The following is a 13,695-nucleotide window of genomic DNA, read 5'->3' as shown; positions in this document are numbered from 1 at the left end:
AACCTACGCAGAAAAATCCAAGAGACTCTTATCTCCAATTAACCAGCAAAATAAAATCTGGAACAAGAGGTATGGCTTAAGTGGTGACAAAGCTAAGCAAGAGCTCAAGGTCCTGTGTTCAAAGCCCCAGTACCAGCATAAAACAAATAAACAAAAACCATTATACAGGAAATGAAATGGAAACTTGGATAGGAGAGATAGTTGACTCTACCCATACTGCTAGAAGTGTTTGAAGCAAGAATCATACCCAGGTGTTTACTCCAGAACCTAGGTTCTTCTTTTTTTGTGGGGGCAAAGTAGGTTAAAGTCTAATTGTGTCATCCAGACTGGCCTTGAACTCAAGATCCTTCTGCCTCCTAAGTACTGGGATTATAGGCGTGTACCACTATAACCATTTCAAAACCCAGGTTCCTAACCCAATAGATGGAAGGGGTATAGGAGAAGGAAGAGGGATATCTACCTAGCTTCAAGATCAAAACTAGATGTACAGGATGGAAGTTAGAGAGATGGACTCTAGTCCACGTAATTAAGAGCATCCTTCCTGTCTGAGCTGGCTGGGATGGAACAGATTACCTCCCAAGGAGCAGAAGGAGCTCCTCATTAGAAGAGACATGCAAGTGATGCCAGTAAGCTGTCTGCTGGGAGTGTTGGAAGGCCTCATCCTAACTGACATTAGTAGATACTCATTTAACCTCAATCAATGAATCTTGGATCTGGCTGGCCACTAGCAGTCTTCCAGATTCACTCCACCTGCCACTAGCCTATCTGTTTATTCCTCAGAGATCCCTGGGAAAGGGGTGCTCCTCCTTTACCAGTCATTGACACCCCACCCACCCACACCAAGAGAATAGTAGAAGCTGTGATCCAGCTGGAGGGGGCAGGAAAGGAGACATGGATGGAACCCTGGGCACCAGTCATCTTGCTTTAAAGCCAACTTGCCCCAGTGAGGAGAGTGCTAGAGATAGTAGCACCCATAGCAATCTTCTTTGAGCCTCACATTGACTCCTGGGCACCCCCCCCCACACACACACACACATACACACACAAACTAAACAGAAGAGGCTGTGTTTGTCAGCTCTGGGACTCCCCAGACCTGTACAGACTCAGCATCTATGGGACAAAGATGGAGCTCTTGTGACACCCATTTATCATGCTGGAGACAGTAGGCAGCTTGCCAAGGCAAGCTTCCCCTGTAGGAAAACTGCCCACCAGAGAGCAAGAGCTCCTGTCTTTAGAGAAAAGGATGCATTACACTTGGTCCTGCCCCTTCTCAAACCTGAAAGATGGATAATGGTCAAGAGGATGCAGGGGCTACTTGCCTGAGTGAAAATAACCTGCCAGAGTTCACAACCCCTCACCAGTGTCATCAAAAGGGACAGGCACCAGCAGCATCCAATTGTCACTTCTCTGCCAGAACAATGGCTAGCACCTGTGTGCCCACAAGCTCTGGTCCTTTGCTTATAAAGAAATGGTAGAAGCTGGGCACTGGTGGCTCACACCTGTAATCCTAGCTACTCAGGAGGTTGAGATCTAAGAATCATGGTTCAAAGCCAGCCAGGGCAGGAAAGACCGTGAGACTCCTAATCTCCAATAAACCACCAGAAAACTGGAAGTGGTGCTGTAGCTCAAGTGGTAGAGCGCTTGCCTTGAGCTGAAGAGCTGAGGGACAGCACTCAAGCCCAGAGTTCAAGCCCCATGACCGACAACAAAAAAAAAAAAGAAAGAAAGAAAGGTGGAATGCTCCAAGTCACTAGGAGACTGGCAACTTAGGGGCCTAAGCCACTACCGCCCTCTAGGAATGCCCACCCACCCTCCTTTAGCAGGGCTGCATTCTTCTTCTTGCAGAGCAGGTGTCCTGGCCAGAGAAGGAAGAGGAATGGGGGGAGGGGTGACACTGGCTTCAGCCCCTGGGATCACCAGGTAATTATGCATTAGGAGCTAATATTAATAAAGGCTCCAGGAAAAGGGGTTTAATTCCAGATCTCACCACCAGATTATTACACATAAGGGAAATCGTAAGGCCCCAAACTGTCTCCAGCTCTTGTCTTCCTTCTCTAAGCAATCTGCTGTTTTTATTAATTCTGACTTGATCTTCCCATGTCAGAGAGGGAAGGAGGCACACAGAAGGAAGGTGTAGGGAGAGGAGGAGCAGAATAGTTTGGAGCAGACTTCAGGCCTTCTTCAACTCCTCCCCACCTCACCTGCACAGTCCTTGGTGCTCCTAAGGGACAGTCTGCAGCTGTGCCCAGCCCAGCCCCACCCTGCTGGCTGCTTCCAGACATGGAGCCCCTCCACTTATGCTCCTGTCCTCTTCCCCCTTCCCCCTCAGCTCCTGCCTTCCTTCTCAGTCTTTCTTCCACCAGGACCCATAATGTGAATTCCCACCTCCAAAGCTTTGAGTGATACTGAGACTCAGCTTCTAGGAATTTTTCAAAAATATATATAGATATAGATATATCCATTAAGGGAGCTTTGTTTTCTAAATCACGTCTAACCATACTTAAGAATCACTACATGTTATGAAATGGAATAATAATGTAGAAGATACATTGTTGAGAGGAAAAAACATGTACTTCTCTTTGTGTAAATACACACACACACACACACACACACACACACACACACACACACACACAATCTTTGCTAATTCATTGCATGGTTGTCATGGAGACAAAATGAGAAAATGTTTATAAAACATTTAGAATCATGAACATTCCATAGTAAGTGCTCAATTAATGGTTGCTAATATCACTTGACATCGGCTCCAAGGTTCCTTCCCTTCTATCACGAGGTCTCTGGCAAGGGCATCTGTGTCCTCAGTGCTTGAAGAGTGTGGTTGCAATAAGAGGAAGCCAGTGTAGGCTTTGGGGGCAGAAGGAGACCCTGGGCTGGTCAAAACCCAAGAGGGCTCTTGCATAGGGGCTCATGAAGCAGGCCCAAGAGTCCAGACCTTCAAAAAGTCAGAATACAAAAGACATGGAAGAGACTAGAACCATTGAATCTGATTTCTAGGGAGGCAGTGGTCTGGACATTATCCTATCAGACCTTCTAGCATCTGATCTATCCATTCATGGTAAAGACCCATGAAGCAAATGAGGAACACAGAAGAACTTCTTCAACTGAGGAAAAGGTGTCTAAGAAAATCTTTATCTCATGTCATGGTCCTCATGATGACAGACTGGATGCTGAATGCCATCCCCTGGGACTGACAGCAGGGCAGATTTGCTTGCTCTGACAGCTCCCAGACTACACTGGGTGGCAGCCCTGACCAGTGAAATAGGCAAGAGAGAAATTTTTTTAAAAAAGAAAGAAACCATCAAAAACAGCAGCATCTCTAACCTCAGAAGATGGAATACCTGGGCAGAAACCCCAAGAAAAAACTTTCTACAGTGATTAAGTAAATTTACCCAGGTGCCAGGATGCAAAGTTGACACACATAAGCCAAACTTTTTCTACAAACTAGCCATGTGCAATTGCAAACAGAAGCATGAAACAGAAGCTTTCATTAGACCTCCCAAAGTAAAATCTAGCATGCTTGATACTACCTTTAAAAAAAGATGAACTAAATCGTCACAGTGATTGACAGAGACTATTTGCTACAAGCTTCCAGATAATGAAGATTTGGATATGTGGGTTCATGCCACACTGCTGCAGGTCATAAGATTACATATACCAGGGGGAGGGGGGAGGCTGGGAAGGGGGTCAAGGGTAAACAAAGGAGGAGGCTGCAATGCTTGGTAAGAAATATATGCATTATCCTGCCCATGTAATTGTAACCCCTCTGTACAGTATGTTCTCAAATAAAATAAAATAAAATTTAAAAAAAAAAAAGATTACATATACCAAAACCTGACTGCTGTCTAGCAAGAGACATCGCACACTCACTGCATTACAGCCCCTCCCAGAGCTTCTCAAAATCCCCTCACCCCATCGGTGGGTCTCAGGCCCCCCCCACACATACACTTCTAGATGTTTTGCTGTGCAGCAGAAGATGACCTATTCCAGCTCTGGATCCAGGTAGCAATAGACAGGTGTCTGGTTTCTTTTCATTCTAGGCTTTTCATGTATGTTGCCTGTGTTGCCTTGTATGTATGAGTTACACGTGCACCCACGCATACACACACACACACACACACACAAACACACACACACACACACACACACACACACACACACACACAGAAATGAAGAGTGTGAATTTAATCCACCCAGCTGCAAACAAGGAATCAGGGAAGGGAGAGAACAAGGTACCAGAAAGAGTTCCTAAAAGTACTTCCACCATCAGCCAGGACGCCTAGCAGCTGTCAGGTCTGTCAGCCAGCCCTGCAGGTGGTCTGTCAGCAGTGGGGGGGGGGGGGGCTGTCAGCCAGGCAGCAAGCTGCACAGGCAGTTAAGCAGTGGTCAGTCTGTCAGCTGGCCAGCCAGGCTGGCTGTCACTGCACAGGCCTGTCTCCTTCTAACAGCCAGTGAATTGATTCATTAGAATTGTGGTCTTCAGCTCAGCTGGTCAAGGTTCAGTCATTGCAGTCAGTCAGTCACTGTCACTGTGACTGTCAGGCAGTCACAGTGACTGTCACTGTGAGGATGAGTATAAAAGGTTCGGAGTGGTCAGTTATCAGCCTATCCATTGGTAAACCAACCAGCTTGTTACTTGGTCAATCATAATGACTGTTATTGAAATAGACAAACCCAAGGTAGCCCATGATGAAACAGCCAGGCAGAACCAAGACCATCTTTAGTCAAGCAACCTGTGAGTCTGTCAGGTAGACACAGCATCATCAGTGGGTAAACTGACCACCCACCAAGTCAGTGATCTAGAGGGTCTGGACAGTGCAATCAGCTACTCTACAGGTGCCATGTGCAGACTTTCACAGTGTCTGCCCATCAGACTGACTGTCAGTCAGTCCCTGCAGCTATCCATCAGTCTGTGGAGCAGGTAGCTGCCAGTCAGGCAGCCACAGAAGCATTTCACCCCCTCACTGAGCTCCTCCATTAAGTGCTGGGCCCATTTGGAAAGAACTCTGGGACACATTCAACAGCAAGCTTGTTACTATTATTACCCAAGACACCTCACAAGGCTCCGGAAAGAGGAGGAGCCATCAATAGCATAACCCTCTCCCCTCCACTAATGAGGTTCCTGCCACAGACAAGAGGCGCTTCCCTTCCCGGAGGCCAGAATGGGAGGATGGGTGTGTAGTGACTAGTTCCAGTCAGCCATGGGTCTACTTGATGACCTCCTGAGGCCACAGCTATCACCATAGGGAGCCTTCTGGGCTGGTTCTGGAAGCCCCTTTTCCCTGGCCTGGTCCTACCTGGCCCTTCATCCTGTCCTACCTCCTGGCCTAAAAGCTGAGCCATCCTCTCTGGATGGCTGAAAGCAGGGCTGAAAGGTTGTAGCTAATGCCAGCATAGAAAACATAGAAGGCTTTTATTTTTTTAATCAACTGTTTTTGTTTTGTTTTTCTCTTTTATCATCAGCTAGGACTTATGAAGAAAAGGAAATCCCATAGCTGTTGTGGGATTTTGGTTTTGAGAAAAAGCAACTCATCCCAGATGCATCTGGTTCCAGCATCCAGTCATTCCACTGGACCTGCTACCTGGGGGCTGCTGGGGGCTTTCTATTCCCAGCCTCACAATCCCATCTGGAGAGGAGGCTTCTGAAGCCTCTCAGGCTCTTTGCTCTCTGTGAGAAAACCAGCTCTCTCCTGAACTGGCTCTTAGAAAGCCTGGGTCCACCCAGGAGATGGGATAAGGCTGCAAAAGCCATTCCTTGGCCTAGGCTATGCAGTAATTGGCCAAGTCTCTTACAAGAACCTGGATGGATAATGCCAGGAGGGGAGCTAGGGCCCATGGGAGGCAGAATCCTTCCTGAAGTCATGCAGTCAGCATCCTATCAGTGCTTCTACTCTCCCTGAGACAGAGTTCTCATCACCTTGTAAAGGAGCCCCTTCTGTATAAAAAAGCCTCAGCCTTTTGAAAGTCCCTTCTTGTCTCAGCCCACCCCTTTAGGTCTCATGTCTGCATTTTAGTGCCACTCAGCTTAAGAGGACTAAACTCCCACTCAAGACTTGGGGTGAACTAGTGGGCTGAAGTTTGGAGCAAGGAAAATGGCAGATTACTGAAAGATAGTGGAAGAGCAAGGCTATGTCACTGGCCTCCATTCATCTCATCTTGCTATGTCTGTGAAGCAAACGTTACTTGCTTTGGCCAGGGTCATCATAACAAACTTGCTGTAAGGTAAGGTTTGTAAAGATGCTTGGGTGTTTTCTGCTTCTCTTAAACTCCAGCCAGCTTCAGGAGAGCAAGCCCTAACTGGTCTGCTGGTCTGCAAGGGAGACAGGGACAAAGCCACTTTTCCTACCCAGGCCATCTCCTGGCATCCAGTACCAGCTAAGCCTCTAGCTCACAGACACTGGAGCGGACACAAGCAATCACTCTAGATTAGACCAAACATACTAGACCAATCACCCAGATTATTCAAACCACTCAGCTGACCTGTATGTATATACTAATACTGGGGCTTGAATTCAAGGCCTGGGCATTGTTCCTTAGCTTTTTTTTTTTTAATTGTGAAAATACTGTACAGAGGAGTTACAATTACATGGACAAGATAATGAGTACATTTCTTATCAAGCATTGTAGCCTCCTCCCTTTGTTTCCCCTTCCAATCCCTTCCCATCCTCCCTGCCCCCCCCCCCACCCCCTGTTCCTTAGCTTTTTTGCTCAAGGCCAGTACTCTACCACTTGAGTCACAGTCTTACTTCTGGGTTTTTATGGCAGTTAAATTGGAGATAAGAGCAGGGCACTGGTGGCTCATACCTGTAATCCTAGCTACTCAGGAGGCAGAGATCTGTGGATTGAGGTTCAAAGCCAGCCCAGGCAGGAAAGTCTGTGAGACTTATCTCTAATTAATCACAGAAAAAGCCAGAAGGGGTGCTATGGCTCAAGTGGTAGAGTGCTATCCTTGAGCAAAAGAGCTTAGGGACAGCAAGCACCTAGACCCAGAGTTCAAGTCCCAGGACTGGCAAAAAAAAGAAAAAGAATAGAGATAAGACTCTCATGGACTTGTCTGCCTGTGCTGACTTGGAACCATGATCCTCAGATCTCAGCCTCCTGAGGAGCTAGGGTTACAAGTGTGAACCACCAATGCCTACATAAACTGTTATAATTTTAATAGTGTGTAGTATATTAAAGTGTGTGGTAGTTTGTTACCCAGCAGTAGCTAACTAAGAGTCACTGCAAATTGCCCAATTTTCAGTGTAGGCAGTTGGACTTCCCATATAGTACATACTCTGGGGCAAGGATTGTAGCTCAGCAATAGAGTGCTCGCCTAGCTGGAAGTCTGTTATTACCTGTGAAGTGGGGCTACTAAACTCTGGTCTTCCTCCTTTGTCAAAAGAATTGATGGCTAGGGAGGGCATTGCTAAGGGTGAAGAGAATGGGACGGACAGGGGATTTGTCCCCACAGCTTTATGTGAGGACTCAGCTGAGCAGAAGGTATGCAGTACATTAACCCAGCTCCCCTCCTGCTCAGAAGCCGGAATGCCAGGCTGAGTGATAGGCCAACCCAAGACTTATTTACAAACAGCTCTCTCGCCTTTGCTTCCTCAGTAAGCCCCATTGGCAGCATATAAATGAGAATCAATAGGCCAGTTATTAAACCATAATATTCCTCCCCTCAAGCTCTCAGGCCATGAGCACTGCTCTCTCAGCTGAGGGCAGCTGAGCTGGAAGCCCATTGCTCCAGGCTTATCAGGTGAGAGGGCAGAGAACTCCCCTTATGGGGTCTGCCTCATGCCCAGCCCCTCTCCTTCTTCCTACCACAACAAAAGCACCCCAAAACAATGAGCTTAGAAGGGAAGGAGAGAGGTGTGAGCAAGGCCCTGTCCCTCCTGGTCAGCCAACACTAGAATATTCAAGTCAAAAGCACTTGAGAAATCCTTTATCCATGCCCCTAAAGTTCTGTGCATGCAGAGCCAATCCAGGACCCTAGAGGGCTGCAGAACATTCAAAAACATTTAGCCAGAAAGTGACAGAATCTAGACTTGAACCCAGATGTGCAGCCTTGTTTAGTCTGTGCCATCGTTTAAGATATAAGAGAGGTTGCGTGAACGGGAAAAGCCTGGTAGTTTGGTATAGGGGAGAAGAGGATGAAGGAGTGTGTGTGTGTGTGTGTGTGTGTGTGTGTGTGTGTGTGTGTGTGTGTGTGTGTGCACGTGCATGCGCATGCTCGCACGCTTGCAGTCAGGGCACTCACTTGTAGGCACTTCCTGTGTTCCTCGATTATAGGCCTCAGGCAGAGGCTGTGTTAGTACCTTGTAGTAATGGAGAATGGGTAAGATTTTTGTGGGTATATTCTTTCTTTTAAAAAGAGTGAAAGGAAATCCAGAAGGAAGGTAAAGGTATCAGTGGTGGTGGTAGTAGTGGTGGTGGTGATGATGAAAATGATGACAGTGGTGATAGTGATGGTGGTAGTAGTAAAGGGTGATGATAATGATGATGGTGATGATGGTGGTGATGGTGATGATGATGATAATTATGGTTATTATCACATTTTTAAAGATATGGTTTTGCCATATAGCCCAAGCTGGCTTCTCACTCAGGATCATCCTATCTCAGCCATATGCCACCATAGCTAATTATCACTTGCTAGAGGACTTCAGTACATTATGACTTGTGCCAGGCACAGTAGTGGGCAGAATATAGCAAGGAGCCCCTTCTCAGCCTCCTCACCCCAAGTAGAGGTCCAGATTCCCAGTACCTGAGGTTCAATTCTCCAATCAGGTAACACATTGTTACTTGGGGAACAGTCAATGCTGAGACACACCTTGATTCCTGCGAGTAGGGCTCAAGCATGGATATATTTCATGTCTGGATGATTCACCTGGAGAGTCAGGCTTGGAAACCACTGGGAATCACACTCAGCCCATGCTGGATCCCATGTGTTCATGATCTAAGAAGCCCTGATTCACGGGGACAGCTGGTGACTACTTCATGGGGTCCATAGGAAAACTAGCAATGTAGCCAGCTCATGCCACCTCAACATCCTTGTTGATGGACATTGAAGGATGTCAGATGGAGCCTTGAGCCAGGGAAGGCCATAAGCAACATGTTTCTCCCTGCCCCTTCCCATGCAGTGGTAACAGCAATCACCCTGCCATGCCTAAGTTTTTGTCTGTGGAGGGGCATGGTACTGGCATCACTGATCTTATAGTTCAGTGTTTTGTGTGTTCTTTGATCCCTGAGAACCATGCCTGAACCAGAAGATAAACAGAGAGCTTCAGGACCCTATGCATGAGAACCCAATGCCAAGTTCAAGTTTGGGTCTGGATTGATCCTCAAAGGTCCATGTGTTAAAAGGCTTAGCTCCCAGTGTGGCACTATTCAGAAGTGGTAGGAACTTGAAGAGGTGGAACCTAGTAGAAAGATTGCCAGGGGCTGATGTCTCTCACTATAATCATAACTTTTCAGGAGGCTAAGATCTGAGGATCAAGGTTTGAAGCTAGCCCAAGCAGAAAAGTCCATAAGACTGTTATCTCTAATAAACCACTCAGAAAAAACTAGAAGTGGCACTCTGACTCAAATGGTAGAATGCTAGCCTTGAGCAAAAGAAGCTTAGGAACCGTGCCAAGGCCCTGATTTCAAGCCCCAGGACCTGATTTCAAGCCCCAGGACCGGCAAAAAAAATAAATAAATAATATAGATTAGATTATATATAATAATAAAGGCTTCAGGTCATTAAAGGTGAGTCCCATTAAAAGGGATTATGGGACCCTGGTCTCTTCTCTTTTTCTTTTTTGCTTGCTGGCTGTGAGGAGAGCAGCTTTGCTCTGCCATGATGTTCTGCCTTGCCACAGGCCCAAAGTGATAAACTGAAACCCACAAAACTGAGGTCAAAAATAACCTTATTAAGTGGATCATATCAGGTATATTTGTTATAGCAATGAAAAGCTAACACAGCTGGCTCCTTGGTAGCCTCATGAAGGGAGAAGAGTATTATAATAAGAAAAGCCCCTTTCTCATCAGGGTGCTGCCGGGCTTAGATGAGGCAACCTTCACCATGGCTCAGAAGAGCAGCTGGCACACAGCAAGTGCTTGACTTAGTCATTATTTTTATCTTCAACCCACCTATGGCCTTTCTGCATGTGGACACTTGCCAAAGGCGGGTTGCACTAGTGCATATTTCCTGCCCCAGATCTGAACCCTCTTTCTGGATCTGAAGCTTTCCATTTGTTGCCTGCTGCTATAGAAACGGAAATCTCGGCTGGTTGCTTTCACAGCCTCCCTGGCAGCTGGGTGGGGACCCACTCCCCATAGTCAGGAGACTGGATGGGCCTGCCTTCCAGGACAGGGCTGCAGTGGGTGGCAAGAAACAGTCCATTGGTCATGCAGCCTTCTGTGCTCAGTGGCTGTGTCCTTCCCACACCGTATGGCCTGTGGTCTGGCTTTGGGACTGTCCACCCTTTCCTGTAAGTCACTGGTACCTGCTCCATGGTCTTCGTTCTTATCAGAGTTGAGCCCTGCTGCTGCAGAGAAGGGTGGGGGCTGTTTAGGACCTGGGGAAGGACTTAAGCACTGTGAGCTTCTTGCAGGCTAAGCTGTTTCCTGGAGAAACTGGACCTGGTACTCAGGCCTGGCTTTGGCTCTGCATATCCAGTGGAAGAGCACATGGGGAAGTCTCTCTCCACAGCATGGCCACCAGTCTGCAGGAGGGGGTCAGCCACCAGCTGTGACAGCCTAAGTGACTGAGGATTAAAATGCCCCTCACTCAGGGAAGGGTAGCTGGTGTCCTTACCTGCAGATCCCTGCCCACTCCACATGGACAGGGCTGGATCACCACACAGCAGTGGTAAGAATCCTTCCTGTTTTGGCTGAGCTCTTCATCTCATTTCTGACTACTCCAGAGGGGAACTGCACTTAAACACACACATTAGCGGTTAGCGGAAGCTAAGGTCTCACAGCTACCTGGGATTGAAATGTCTAGGCTGAAAGGAAGCTTTGAGGAAATGAAGTCCCAGGACTAGGGTAGGTAGGTAGATTTTGAGTTGTATTAAAAACAAGATAACCCCAAATATTTATGACCTTGAGATGGAGCAGCCTGCCATGTGAGGAAATGAGTTCCTTATTGGTGAAGGTGTGCTGGGGGACGTGGGGGTCACGAGGCAGGCAAGGGTGTGCTGGAGGGCAAGGATTTACACACTGGCTGGGCGCTAGCTCCTGGGAATATGTGTTAAAGGGGATGTGAGGGGGGATTGAAATTGTTCTGGTCCCTCTGTGATTGGAGCCAGTTTAATCAGGAGACTGAGAAGTAGCCTGATGTCATTTGTCACATGAGAGATCTCAAGCTGCTTAGAAGAGTACAGGGGAGTTAGAGTCCTGCTCCCTGGCCCTTCCCTTCACCTATACTCACATATACTCAGTGTATTTTACAGATGGAGAAACTGAGTACCTGAAAGGAGAAGCCAGAGACCCTGAGCAAGTAGAACCAGGTTAGTAACAAGAAAGGACAGCACAGCTTTGGATACTTAGCAAGGGTATGGTCAAAGCTGTGATGGAGAGCAGGAGGGTTTGAAAGATCAGAGGTTTTCCCCCACCCTCTAGTCTTGTTAAGTGAATCCAAGAACTGTAACCATCATCCTTCCCCTTCTGTCTATAGCAGCAGTTCTGAGTGGGAGGGGACCCCAACCAGCAGCCTCCACATCCCTTGGAAGCACTTTAGGAAACTGAATTCTCAGAAATTCCAGGGCAGAACCCTGCATCTGAATTTCCCTAATCCTTCTAGAAGATACCAGTATGCACTAGAAGTTGACAGGAATGGACATTAGGGCTCTCTGTTAAGGCACTAACTGACCTCCAGTCCATGGGTGGGAAAGCTTTCCTATGATTAACCTGGCTTGTCAGCTTTCTAAGCCTCAGGATGAAATGGCTTCCAGGCTACACCCACACATTTTCATCTTAGTGGTTAGCACCCCCAAAGCTCAGGACTAGAGAAAGCTGGTGGGTTACTCAACAACATAGAGGCTCATGTAGGATTAGAACTCACAGCTTTCAAGTTTTCTGCCTGTGATCAAATAGATCTTAGACCTGATTCCTCTTGCCCACCCTACATGACATCATGGGGTCCTCACTCCACCCCCAGCCAGGTAGGAGACACTCTCTGGGCACAGTTCTCCTAGCCCTGTTAGCAACAGGCTTTTCTCCAAGAATCCTGACTACTCTGGGCAGGGAGGGCTGGCTTGGTTTATTTATTACTATCATTAATTAGTTTTGTTGGGAATGAAAGAGAGGTCCCCGGAGAAGACCAGTGCATTACAGCCCATTATTCCATCATTGCTCTGGGCTTGCAGGCAAAATGCACAGCACCTTTCTGCTGTCAACCCCACACAATTAATTAGCCTTCAGCCCAAGAGGCAGCCCCCGTGTTCCCCTTGGGTGGGGAAGGCCTCTGTTCTGGCATCTAGCATTCTCCAGAACTCCTTTGTCCCTAGTCTAATGGGGAGAGATGTTGTAACTACCTCCCCCTCACCCACAGGAGGTAACTACAATAGCTGGGTGTTAAAGGAAGGTGGGGGTTCCTGTCTGGGTCCCTCTCTTAATGAGTCTGTTATTTATTTTTATTCCCTTTGCAGGGTCCTGGAGCTTAAGCTTTGGGCCTGGGCACTGTCCCTGAGCTTTTTGCTTAAGGTGAGTGCTCTACCAGTTGAGCCACAGCTCCACTTCCAGCTTTTTATTGAGTACATCCTTTGATGGGCCTGATAATGGCCCAGTGCTTTGAGTTCACACATGTCCTGAGAAGCACATTATAGGCCTGAGGAAGAAATGGGGGGGATGATTTACCCAAGGCAACCAGACAAGAGTCCACTAGGGTCTGCCTGGCTGAATGCTGCCTGAGATTTTAGTTCTTTGTTTTGGGCATATACTCAGAGTGTCTCTTACAGCTGAGGACCAGGCCTGGCCCCTAACAAGGAAGCAGAGATTATGGGGGTGGGAGAGGTGATGTGGCCCAAAGGGCCTCCACACAGCATGAACTCAGAAGCTATGAGTTTGAGTCCACATATAAACTGAACTCATAACTGTGGCCAATCCCTCAGTTTCCCCTTCAGTGAAAAGATAGTGTCCAGTGACACAAATTCTCTAGACAAGCAGAATAGCCTAAAAGTTCTGACAGGTGGCCTTTGGGGAGTTACTTTAGTTTTCTCTTCTGAAGACTGGTAGTAGTAATCTTCTCTTCTGAAGACTGGCAGTGCCGTGGGCCTCATGAGGTGGCAATGAAGTAATATACAACAGACCTAGGCCAGCATCTGACACTTAGCAAGTTCTTGTGATGGAGTAGAGGGTGATTGACAGGACTGAGGTTCAGGTCACTTTCTGTCCCAAGTCTTGATAAGTAAATCCAGGAGCCACCAAAATGGCTCCTTGTTGCCATTCACCAACACTGAGGACCCTGGGCAGGGAAGAGATGGCTGACCTAGAATAACTCTTCTGCTTGCCTGTGGCTTGAACCCAGGCATGGCTATGCCTCCATTGGCTACAGCAGTGGCAACAGCCCCCTCCTTGGTGCCCTGGCCTTACTCCTCCTCATCTGTGACCTGAGCAGATTGGCCAACCGCAGTCCCCTCATCTTTCCCCACTCAGGCAGAAGTGGCCTCTTGGAAGACAGCCACAGGCCCCCAGCCTGACTGACTCAGGCTTTGC

This window comes from Dipodomys spectabilis, unplaced genomic scaffold (genome assembly GCF_019054845.1).
Source record: "Dipodomys spectabilis isolate Male_0828 unplaced genomic scaffold, ASM1905484v1 ptg000136l, whole genome shotgun sequence".
Classification (NCBI taxonomy): Eukaryota; Metazoa; Chordata; class Mammalia; order Rodentia; family Heteromyidae; genus Dipodomys; species Dipodomys spectabilis.
Note: the sequence above shows the minus strand (reverse complement) of the source record.